Below are 13,142 nucleotides of genomic sequence, written 5' to 3'. Positions count from 1 at the left end.
AAAAAAAAAGGGAAAAAAATTATAAAAATATGTGTTTCTGTGTAGTTTTCTTTTTCTTTCTATATCAATAAATTGGTTCATGAAAATTATCTTGTATACTTTTTCACTTATTAAATTAGTTCTTCTAACTATCTAATATTATCTCACTCGTGAAGGCAAACTGCTAAATTTTGATGGCCACCTACCACATTTTTTCTCTTATATTTTCATCATGTTCGATGGTACATGCATGAGATCATTTCATACAATAACCTATCACCCTTTTTTTTAATTTTTTTTAATTTACTTGATAGATCAACTTTCTCATCAAACTATAGAATACTTTTTCTACAATTTAAAGGAATTTTAACAAATAATAATGCACATTGTTACATTATAATAATACTTACAAAAGGTATTTGGTTTGGTAAAAATAATATAATGTGGAACAATTTAGATTCCAATTATTAAACAATTAGAACAAGTTATGTAATATATATGATAATTTTTGTTGTTGTTGTTTCAGTGTAAGTATGTGACAAATATATTTATAATTTGATTCTTGATTTAGGTATTTCTGCAACCTCAATAAGAAAGTCCTTATGCAACTATTGAATTCTTTATTCAAGAGTTTAAGTGTTTCTACAAACTAATTATTCAAGCTTTTGCTAAGTTTCTGCAACTTCACATTATGTGCTTGTTTAAGTGTTTCTTCAACTTCATTAATTATTTAAGTTTTTATTAAGTGTAGATATTTGTAGGGGTCTTTTTATTCCAGCAGCCTGACGAATGGGCTTAGGCTGCCGTAAAGAAAAGACAGATAAAGTTGTCCCCTGTATCTGAGTTCAAGAACCAGGCTCCAAGAGAGCTTTGAAAAGTTAGTGAGAACTTTAGAAAACACCTTGGATTCCTTTCACCAGTAAGCCAAATAAATGTGACAAATTAACAATATGGCTTGGCTTGAGAAGCTTGTGGCATGGGAGTTAAGCCTTCACGAGTTTAGCAATTGAGAGAAAAAGCTTGAATTTCTTACAGAAACGAAGGTTCAAAGTGGGGGAGAAAGCAAGCTAGAGAGATTTTGACTAAAGAAGAGAGAGATATATATAGGAGAAGAGAATGGGGTGTCTTGAGTAAATTTTCAATTGCTTGACAAAGCTTGGTCGCACTCTGGATCATGGTGTTGCTGGGTAGAAGAAGCCTCCTTTTATGGGCACTGGAACCCTCAATTTTATCACGCCTCCCTCTCCCTTTTCCTTCACTTTCTTCCATTTAATCTTATTTGGTGAAACTTTCCCAACCTGAACCCATAGGCATGCAGCTTTTTGGGGTTCCAAAGTCCTCAAGCAGCTAAACCTCTTCATGTGGGTGAGGCGCCACCCATTTTTTCCTCTGGTTCTCCTATTAGAGCTTGGAGAAGAGAGATGCAAGGGTAGGGATGTTAATCTAATGGGTATCCTTCCTATCCTATGAATTTCCTCTAGTCCTTGCGATGGCTTCTGTTTAACTTGGTTCTAATGGCTAGATACGATGCTAGATTTTTTTATAAGGCGCTGGGCTGGGCTTTTTCCTAAGCATTGGGTCATTGGCATCTTATTTCTGGCAGTCTGCTAAGTCTTCTATGGTTTCATCAAGCTGCTGGAAGTAGCTTATTTGCTCTACCTTTTGATGAGGTGCTGGATGCCTTAGCTAATGTGTGGCTTTCCTAAGTGTTGCAGACTATTGTATATTCTCCTAAGGCCTTGGGCCACCTTCTCTTTCTCTTTATTGCTTACCCATGTGTTTGGGCTCAAGAAATGGGCTTGAGTTTTGGTGCTCCCAAGTAGCCCATAACTTCCATCCCTTGAACCCTCAATGGGCCTTGTGAGTACTCGTAACCATCCATACCACAACCTTCTCAGCAAGCCCTAGGTATTCACATGGCTTGGGCCCACTTAAGCTTGTAGTGTGGCTTGGTGTTAGAAGAGCGGTCTTTTGCTTGGCATTGTGTGTTTATTTGGCACATTCATGCTTGAGTTCTATCGTGCTATAATAGGCCATGCCCGGACCAAATAGCACTTAACGGGTTAGCAAGTGCGGGTTCACAGAGCCGATAGGTCTTATGAGCTCGTTTTGACCCTTCTACATGGCGGGTTTGTGCGTTTGCTTGGCGTGGCATGTGGCCCACAACTAGCGCAGGTGTGTTTGACAAATTCTCGCATGTCCCAGTTGGGCTTCTCTCCCAGTTAAATATTGTGCTGGTCCAGAAATAAGCCTGGGCCCAACCTTGGATTTCTTGAACCTTAACAATATCAAAATTTTAGTGGTCAATAATTTAAAGTTTACCATTTGACTAGTTAAGGTTGACTCATCTAAGTTGTGGGTTCACACAAATACATGTGGCACATGTTGCGTAGATTTAGCTCCACCAAAATGGATTAAGCTGCATCCTCAACTTGTGATACTCGCAAGTGCACGAACCGTTGGTAGTTTAGCGTATGTAAGTGCGAGGTCGATTCCACAGGGATTGGTGATTGAATGATCCAATTCAGTTTTCCTACACAAAACAGAAGCAAAAACAAAGAACATGAAAGAAGGAAGAAAATAAGAAAGTAACTCAAGCAAATAAGTTCCCAAGTTCAATTTAGATTAATGGATTGATTCTAGCTAAAGTATGATTAAGCCATGGTGTGTGGTCATAACCTTGTGTTCCTAATTCCCTAATTTGATCATTTGTTGTCTAACCTAAAATTAAGCATTAGGAACCCATTAAGCATAGAAGAACATTTTAAACAACCAAGTATGTATCTAATCCCTGTTGTCGAATGTCCATACATACTCTTCCTATTCATAGTTCAATTCGAATTAAAGCATGGTGTATACTCTTAATTCAAACCAAGATAGCTAACATGCAAGCCTAAATGGTGATCAATCATTCAAACTAGCATATTAACTTATAAGCATAATGAATAAGAACAAAAACCATAATTGAAACTTGGAAACTAATTCAACTTGAAAACTTAAGAAAAGAATTTACATAACAAAGAAAAATAAATTACAACTAAGAAAACATTAAGGAAACTAAGAGAACTTTGAGGAAGAAAGGAAGTGTTTGAGAACTTTGAGGAGGGAGAAGAAAGTGTTTGGGAACTTTAGAGAATTTTGGAAGAACATGTGTTTGAGAGCTTTGAGGATTTTGGAAGGGAATGTGTTTAAGACATGGAGAATTTGGAAGAGAGTGTTTGAGAACTTGGAGGATTTGGAGAAGAAAGTAGAGAGGTGTTTTGAGAGCTTTGTGGATTTTGGAAGAGAGTGTTTAGGAACTTTGAGAATTTGGAAGAGAGTGGTTGAGAACTTGGAGGATGTTTGTGAACTTGGAGAATTTGAGAACTTAGGGAAGGAAGAGAAATGTGTTTGTGAAGTGTTTGAGACATGGAGACTTTTGGAAGAGAAGGGAAGTAGAGAGATGTTTGAGAACTTTGAGGATTTTGGAAGAACATGTGTTTGAAAGCTTTAGAGAATTTGATGAAGGAAATGGGAGAAGTGTTTGGGAAGTGTTTGGAGAAGAGAGTATTTGAAGAATTTAGAAGAAGAGAAAGGAAAAGTGTTTGATATTTAGTACAAAGAAAATTTAATAGAATGATCTTATTACAACAATTGAGAACTACAAAGGGAAACTAAGAGAATTTGAGGGAGAGAAGGGAAGGGAGCTCTAGAGAAGTGCTTGAGAGCTCCCCCCCTTGGGGTGTTATTACAAGCTTAGAGAACCTCCCTATTTATAGGCCTAGGAGAAGTGAAAATCTGAATTCAATATGGCTAATGCATACAACACTTGTTTTATAAAATCTGAAATGGTTGATGCACTTGTATTAGAAAATCTAAATTGGGTGATGCACTTCCCCAATAAATCCCACCAGCAGCCCTAGCTCATCTTCATGTCACCATGACCAAGCTTCCAACCAGAAATGATAGCTCATGCCTAGCTCACCATGACCAAGCATCCAACCAGCACATGCTGAGATCAGCATGACCAGCAACTTCAAGGGCTTACAACTTGGGCTTCTCTTAATCAAATTAGGACTTTAAGCACTTGAAATTGAAGTTCAGAATGTCTTCTTTCCAGCCATATGTTATTTGGGCCAATCCAAGGTCGGAGTAAGAAGTTAAGGCCAAAACAAATTGCTAACTCATTTTCCGCGCTGAAAACAATCCATCCTGAGCATGGCTCTGTGTTTGCTAGGTAACAGACTCCAGATATATCCAATGGGCCTGAAATTTGGATATGTTATAGTACACACCCATTGGAACAACTTTCATGAAGAATGTGGCCTCATCCGAGCTATGTAGGTTGCTGAAACAAAGCTTGCAATATGACCTACGGAACTGGACTGGCAAGGGGCTGTAGCCATAATGAATTTGTCTTTAAGCTCTTCATCAATTCATCCAAATTAGGCCTTAACATGCTTGAATTGCATGAATTATGTTCTCCAAAGCCATCATTGTTACCTAAAGCTCAATTAACTGAAAGATAAACACAAAAAGGATTAAAAGCACAAGTTTAACTCAAAAACATAACCAAATCATAAGCTAGAAGGGTAAGAAATAATATACAATTATGAACCGATCAAATACCCCCAAACCTAGATTTTGCTAGTCCTCGAGCAAAACAACACAAAACAAAGTTAAAAACAAAACTAGAAGTTAACTAAACCACTTTCGTAGGTAACTCGATTGCATTTAGCATATGCAACAAGCCTTTAAACCTCTAGGCATCCCTAGTAGGAGGAGTTGTGTCTCCTGAGGGTTTAACAGATACGATACCCACAAACGTTTTACTGACTCTGTAAAACAAAGTAATTAGAAAACTTAAAGATTGTTAGTCCTTAAGCAAAACCAAAAACAAAAACAAACACAAAAAACACAAAGAACTTAAAACAATTTTTCGGAACATTTTCTGAAGAGAAATGACTCATGCACATGACTTAAACGTTTTAACAGTAAAAGCTCAATTTTTAGACATTATTTACAAAGCGGCAAAGTTCTAAACACAATATGCTCAAAGTGTAGTAGTGTGATAGCCAAATGCAACAAATTCCCCAATCTTAGTTTTCACACAATTTCAAAAATCATACAAAGCATAAGTTCAACTTTAAATCTCACCAAAGTTGTCCTCTCACAAATGAATCACTCAGAAGAGGGCTATAATGCATCACTCAGTTATAAACATGAGAATAGAGTTAAACCATAAGGACTTAACTCGAAATAGAAAGATGAAGAACTTGCATTAATATGATCTCAAGAAGGATGCCAAACACTTAAAAGTAGAAAAATGAATGCAATTCAACCATATGACATTTAAGATCAATTTAGGTCTTTAACATAGGTTGTAATTGGGCCAAGGGTGTAAGGTGAGTAAGAAATGAAAGGTATGGATAATACAAAGTCCAAGGAACTCGCAATGTAAGAGCATCAAATAATTATTTACAAGACTTCGAATCATCACGATTAGATTTTTTTTCTTTTACATGATCAAAACTCCTTATACCTTCATTTACATTGATTCACTCATTTCCTTTAATTCAACAAACACCAATTTATTTTGAAGGCCCAAAAATGAAATTTCATTCAACCACCACTTTTCTCTTTTCTTTCACCAATTGTGTGAATTTTTTTTTTCTTCGAAATGTAACACCTCTTCCCAAACTTAGTGTGAAAAACACATCTCAATTAAAGCTCATGAGTTCCTTAGAAAGGTAAATATTTGTTTTTCAGGCTAAGGCGAGGAAATATAATTGGTAAATGAAAGAAAAAGGTTTACATGTAGGCTCAAAATGGTTAACAATGGAAAATCATGCTTAAGCATGCATAAGGTTAGCTTGAAAGGCACAAACGATCCAAAGAAGGCCTTAATATCATTTCTTTAAATGTCATGAAGTCAAATTGCACAAGAATGAATGACTTTTAAGTGTTCAACCAAATCAATGAATAATGAGATCAAACAACAACTTAGATGACAAGAAAATAAGAGTATGTATATAACACTCATGAAATGAAGTACAAGGCTCAAAAGCTCACTTTATATGGTTATATAAGTCTAATTTGTGCTTGATACAATTCTTTGGGTCATGCAAATCCTTTAATTGGAAAATTATGAAACAAATGGCAAGTGCAAAGGTTTCGAACATATCATGATAGAACAATGCCAATTTTTTTTTTTTTTTTTTTTTAATAAAGAAAAAAAACACTAAAATAAAATGAAATCCAATTTTCATTTAAGTCATGCAAGCATTTATCACTATCTCATCATAAGTGTTCGGAAAGTGACTCAAAACAAAAACAAAACAAAACAATACTTAAAATAAAAACAAGCAAAAAAAATAAATAATTTTTTTTTTCAATTATTATTTTTTTAAATTTTTTTTTTTTTTAATTTTAAGAAAAACCAAATTTACTTGCTAAACTCCAATACCCCCAAACCTAGAAATGAACATTGTCCTCAATGTTTAAAAATTAGCCACAAACAATGTCATAACAACAAATGAAGGGTATTAAAGCAAATAAAAATCACAAAACATACAAAAATAAAATAAAACAATTACAAAATAAAAATTACAAAACAAACAATCAAATAAAAAAAATAAAAAAATAAAAAAATAAAAAACACGAAACAGTAAAACACTCAAAACAGTAAGCCCTAACAGATAGTCTTACACAAACTGAAACCCAAACAATTGAAAGCACAACCCAAAATGATATTAACCCAACAACGGTAAAACCCGACCCAACATGAAATCTGAAGCCCACACGTTTAAATTTAATTTTTTCTTAAAAAGATAAAACGTGAATTATGAGCGCAAAGCGGGATTTCTAAAAAGAGGGAATGTGGTCCCTGATGTTGTTTCATGGATAGTCACGGGCAGAAAGCAAGAGCCACGTGTTGACGCATAGAGGCGCCGCAGACTCCACAAGCAGAAATTACGGGGCCATGGAAAGGCGCGACGACTTTGCTGAACGCGTCCGTTCAGACAAAGCAAGTCGTGACAAATGAGTTGGAAACGGTTGGAAAGTGAGAAGATTGTGGGACTCGAGGAACGCTGGATATTCAGAAAACGCTTAGACGCTGCAACGGCTAGGGTTTGTCAAAGACTACATCTATAAGAAGGAAAAAGAAGGGAAAAAAAAAAAAACAAAAAAAAACACACAAACTCAGAAACACAAAAGAGAAAAGAAGCAAGAAAAAGAAAAAAAAAGTGAGAAATCAAATGGCTTCTTCCTACCCCTTTTCGTTAGATCTCAACCTAGCTCCACCGACTCAGACACGAGGCCAAGCAGTAGCACCAGTATGGATGCCCTACTTTGCCTCAGCACGGGGGCCTGTGACTGTAGCTGACTCAATACTCCTGGACAACGATGTTGCCATTGGAGTGGGCAGAAATTTAGTGACTCCCAAAGATATACGTGTGTTCGGGACAAGGGATGACAACCGGGTCACGAGTGATGCCCTGGCACTGAGCGTGCAGAGTACAACATGTGTCGCAAGTTTGGGTCATCGCCTACTTGCGAAGTCCCATGAGGTAGAGGTGCTTAAAGCTCAGTTGGCGGCGGAGCGAAGTTTGGTTGAAGACTGTCAGAGTGCTATAAAAAGCTTGAAAAGGGAGAGGTCAAGGATTGTGGAGGTGAATCGACACCAGCTAGAAGTATTGCGAGACGAGAATAAAAATCTATCAAAGATGGTAGAGTTGTACTCTCGCGACATGAGAAAGCAACTGGAGGACCTAGACCGACCGGGTAAACGCAAGCAAGCGGATCGCGAGAGTAGTTACGCTCAAGCTAAGATTGCGATCTTTGGGAGCTCAAGTGATGAGCCCCAAGAGGCTGTGCGTGAAGCCCCCGAAGAGGACAGCCAGAGGGCCAAACTCAAAGCTTCTATGGTCGAGACACCGAGCGCCAAGAAGAAATGATTTCAGTTTTTATTTATTATTTAATTTTAATTTTTTCTTTCTTTAATTGGGAAATAAAAACGTTAGCTATCTCAAAGAAACGATTGACCCTAAATTTAAAGAACGACAATCAAACAAAAACACGAAGACCCAAACAAGATTTTTTTATTTTTTATTTTTAGTTAAGTAAATACACAAATAACTGCTTCTTCTTTTAAGAGAAAAACTTAAGGATGACCAGTTAAGGGCCTCAGAAAACACAGCCAGGGGTTCCGGGAAGGTTGGAGGGGTCACAATGGTCCCGCTTAAAACCCTAACTTCTTAGACACCGAAGGTGTCGCCTTAAAGAACTCCTAGACACTGTATAGACTGCGGTTGCTCACTGGAGTTACCAAAAATTTAGCTCCTTCAAAGAATATCCTATGAGTTTTAAATTATACTACCTAATTAAATAAAAAACAAAATAAATAAATAAATAAATAAACTGAAATAAACACGCAATTCAAACAAGAATTTAAAAGAAGAGTTGGGATTCTTGCACCAGGTGTCCAAGACGCATCTTTAATTTTGTCTCTTCTTCCAACTACATTATTAAGAAACCTGTCAAACAAGAAGAAAACAAGTTATTTTTAAATTAAAAAGAAAAACAATGAATAAAGAAAAATAAAATAAAATAAAAGAAATGGAAAACACACTTCTCGAAACTTAAACAAAAGAAAAGAAAAACAAAATGACTGGAAATAACAGACAAAAATACAAAGCAATCAGAAAACAGGGAGGCAAAAGTAAGTGAAAGTGTAGACATGCTCCCTTTAAAAAAAAAACGCGCTCGCAATTTGCGCCAGAAATGAAGGGATCCGAGAGAAAAGAGCACAGGATAGCACCCTCGAGATCCGAAGTGCTTTCGGCTCCCTCATCTGCATAAGTCTATTTAAACTCATCTCGGTGAAGTAGAAGAGCACCCCGCATTTCTTCCTGCAAATTCAGAGAAAAACATCAAAAAATCCAGAAACAAAACAATGGCATCTTCATGCACTCACCTTGATGATCTAAACCTTGAATTGTCCCTTGCGCCACCGAATGCGCAGATAAGGGCTCCTCAAAACCATGTCTTCCCAAACTCCACATATCATCATGGTACGGCCTCAAACTTTGCTGAGGTAATACCGAACTTTTCTGAGGCAGTGCCGAACAGAGCAGCGCTGCTGGAAGGCATGATTGGCAGCAAGCTCACATCGACAGATCATCTGTATGTGGCAAAGAGGTCTGACAAGGCAGCAGTGGAGGAGTCCCACAATTTAACTGTGCTCCACGCGGTCTCGGCTACCAATTTGGGCATGCGTTTACTGGCGAGAACACGGGAGTGTGCCGCGATGAGCGAGGAAATAGTTTCCTTGAAGGCTATGGTGGCGGACTTGCAGAAGCGGCTCTACTGTGCCAATCAGCACGTGGAAGCACTGCAAAGAAAAAATGAGGACCATGTGGAGCTGCTGCAGATTCTGCAAGTAAGAGATAATAGAGGCATGCCATGAAGATGAAGATGAAGACGAAGAAGAAGAAGAAGAAGTTGTTTTTTTTTATTTTTTATTTTATTTTAAATTTTTTACTTTTTTTTTTCTTTGTTTGTAATGCAGTGTTTGAGTGAAATAAAAATAATATGTTTTTAACACTCAGAAATAAACTAACTAACCACACCACGTAAATAAATACATAAACTATCTTAACAAAAAAAAAAAAAAAAAAACAAAGAAGTTCCAAATTGATTTTTTAAAAAAATTTATTATTATTTACAACTAACTGACCACACAAAGAAAAATAAATAAATAAATAAAAAGAAGTTCCAAATTGCAATTTACAAGGATAAAAAAAATAAAAACTCAAATTTCAATTTTTAAAATTTTTTTTTTTTATAAATATTTTATTTTAAAAACACACAAATATACAAGCAACTCATGGATGACCAGTTAAGGGCCTCAGAAAACACAGCCAGGGGATCCGGGAAGGTTGGAGGGGTCACAAAGGTCCCACTTAAAACCCAAACTCTTAGACACCGAAGGTGTCGCCTAAAGAACTCCTAGACACTGTATTGACGGAGACGCTCACTGGAGTTACCACGAGTCAGCTAATATAAAAAATCTTTTTAATTTTTTTTTTAATAAAAGAAATAGAAAATTAAAATTACTAAAATAATAACAAAACAACTAAAGAGAAAAGATTGGAATACTCCCCCTTGAAGCGATTAGGTCGAGCATGGATGCATTTGGAGGTCGCGACTTCTCCCACTGCTCCACACTCCCCATTCTTATGATTGAGGTTGCCATCTCTCTCCATTTTTATTAAGCTATCATAAATTGCTAAAACGAACACGAAAAACTTGAAACAGAATTAAAGGATTACGAAATATAAAAAAAAAAAACTAAAAATGAAAAGGAAAAATCAACACACGTCCAATTCCATGCTTCAAAGCAACAAGCACCAATGGGTTGTGTAAGCTGGGACTTAAACCCAGTTCTCTTGCTTGTTGGGCAATTGTCCTTTTCTGTTGGACTACAAACACAACTTGTCCATTAACGTCATTAACTTTAAAACTTGAAATTGTCCAGTTAAGAAAAAAAAATAAAGTAGGAAAGCCAAATAGAATCAAACAATGTTACCGATCCCCGGCAACGGCGCCAAAAACTTGTTGCGTAGATTTAGCTCCACCAAAATGGATTAAGCTGCATCCTCAACTTGTGATACTCGCAAGTGCACGAACCGTTGGTAGTTTAGCGTATGTAAGTGCGAGGTCGATTCCACAGGGATTGGTGATTGAATGATCCAATTCAGTTTTCCTACACAAAACAGAAGCAAAAACAAAGAACATGAAAGAAGGAAGAAAATAAGAAAGTAACTCAAGCAAATAAGTTCCCAAGTTCAATTTAGATTAATGGATTGATTCTAGCTAAAGTATGATTAAGCCATGGTGTGTGGTCATAACCTTGTGTTCCTAATTCCCTAATTTGATCATTTGTTGTCTAACCTAAAATTAAGCATTAGGAACCCATTAAGCATAGAAGAACATTTTAAACAACCAAGTATGTATCTAATCCCTGTTGTCGAATGTCCATACATACTCTTCCTATTCATAGTTCAATTCGAATTAAAGCATGGTGTATACTCTTAATTCAAACCAAGATAGCTAACATGCAAGCCTAAATGGTGATCAATCATTCAAACTAGCATATTAACTTATAAGCATAATGAATAAGAACAAAAACCATAATTGAAACTTGGAAACTAATTCAACTTGAAAACTTAAGAAAAGAATTTACATAACAAAGAAAAATAAATTACAACTAAGAAAACATTAAGGAAACTAAGAGAACTTTGAGGAAGAAAGGAAGTGTTTGAGAACTTTGAGGAGGGAGAAGAAAGTGTTTGGGAACTTTAGAGAATTTTGGAAGAACATGTGTTTGAGAGCTTTGAGGATTTTGGAAGGGAATGTGTTTAAGACATGGAGAATTTGGAAGAGAGTGTTTGAGAACTTGGAGGATTTGGAGAAGAAAGTAGAGAGGTGTTTTGAGAGCTTTGTGGATTTTGGAAGAGAGTGTTTAGGAACTTTGAGAATTTGGAAGAGAGTGGTTGAGAACTTGGAGGATGTTTGTGAACTTGGAGAATTTGAGAACTTAGGGAAGGAAGAGAAATGTGTTTGTGAAGTGTTTGAGACATGGAGACTTTTGGAAGAGAAGGGAAGTAGAGAGATGTTTGAGAACTTTGAGGATTTTGGAAGAACATGTGTTTGAAAGCTTTAGAGAATTTGATGAAGGAAATGGGAGAAGTGTTTGGGAAGTGTTTGGAGAAGAGAGTATTTGAAGAATTTAGAAGAAGAGAAAGGAAAAGTGTTTGATATTTAGTACAAAGAAAATTTAATAGAATGATCTTATTACAACAATTGAGAACTACAAAGGGAAACTAAGAGAATTTGAGGGAGAGAAGGGAAGGGAGCTCTAGAGAAGTGCTTGAGAGCTCCCCCCCTTGGGGTGTTATTACAAGCTTAGAGAACCTCCCTATTTATAGGCCTAGGAGAAGTGAAAATCTGAATTCAATATGGCTAATGCATACAACACTTGTTTTATAAAATCTGAAATGGTTGATGCACTTGTATTAGAAAATCTAAATTGGGTGATGCACTTCCCCAATAAATCCCACCAGCAGCCCTAGCTCATCTTCATGTCACCATGACCAAGCTTCCAACCAGAAATGATAGCTCATGCCTAGCTCACCATGACCAAGCATCCAACCAGCACATGCTGAGATCAGCATGACCAGCAACTTCAAGGGCTTACAACTTGGGCTTCTCTTAATCAAATTAGGACTTTAAGCACTTGAAATTGAAGTTCAGAATGTCTTCTTTCCAGCCATATGTTATTTGGGCCAATCCAAGGTCGGAGTAAGAAGTTAAGGCCAAAACAAATTGCTAACTCATTTTCCGCGCTGAAAACAATCCATCCTGAGCATGGCTCTGTGTTTGCTAGGTAACAGACTCCAGATATATCCAATGGGCCTGAAATTTGGATATGTTATAGTACACACCCATTGGAACAACTTTCATGAAGAATGTGGCCTCATCCGAGCTATGTAGGTTGCTGAAACAAAGCTTGCAATATGACCTACGGAACTGGACTGGCAAGGGGCTGTAGCCATAATGAATTTGTCTTTAAGCTCTTCATCAATTCATCCAAATTAGGCCTTAACATGCTTGAATTGCATGAATTATGTTCTCCAAAGCCATCATTGTTACCTAAAGCTCAATTAACTGAAAGATAAACACAAAAAGGATTAAAAGCACAAGTTTAACTCAAAAACATAACCAAATCATAAGCTAGAAGGGTAAGAAATAATATACAATTATGAACCGATCAGCACATGGCTCCCTAAGACATATATGGGCACCAGAAGTGTACATGTCAACATTTAGGATCTCCATCAAACAAATCAAATCATATACCAAAAAGGAAAAAAACTGTAATAATAAGTCGCGATGAGAGAGAGTCTTTTCGGGGGGAAGAGCGAGAAGGGGTTTAGGGCTTTTTCAATCCTTGGGATTGTGGGAAATTGGAAGAAAATGAGGAAGAAAGGAAGATTAAAGTAACAAGATCAGGATCATGAGAACCTAACTCAGGCAATTATTAAGCTTAAAGGCTAGTTTGGAGCTGTGTTAGCTAGGTTTGGAAATTTTTAAGGTTGGTTGGATTTCCTCAAGGTAAT

The sequence above is a fragment of the Prunus avium genome, chromosome 3 (assembly GCF_965620075.1).
Source record: "Prunus avium chromosome 3, drPruAviu1.hap1.1, whole genome shotgun sequence".
Lineage (NCBI taxonomy): Eukaryota > Viridiplantae > Streptophyta > Magnoliopsida > Rosales > Rosaceae > Prunus > Prunus avium.
Note: the sequence above shows the minus strand (reverse complement) of the source record.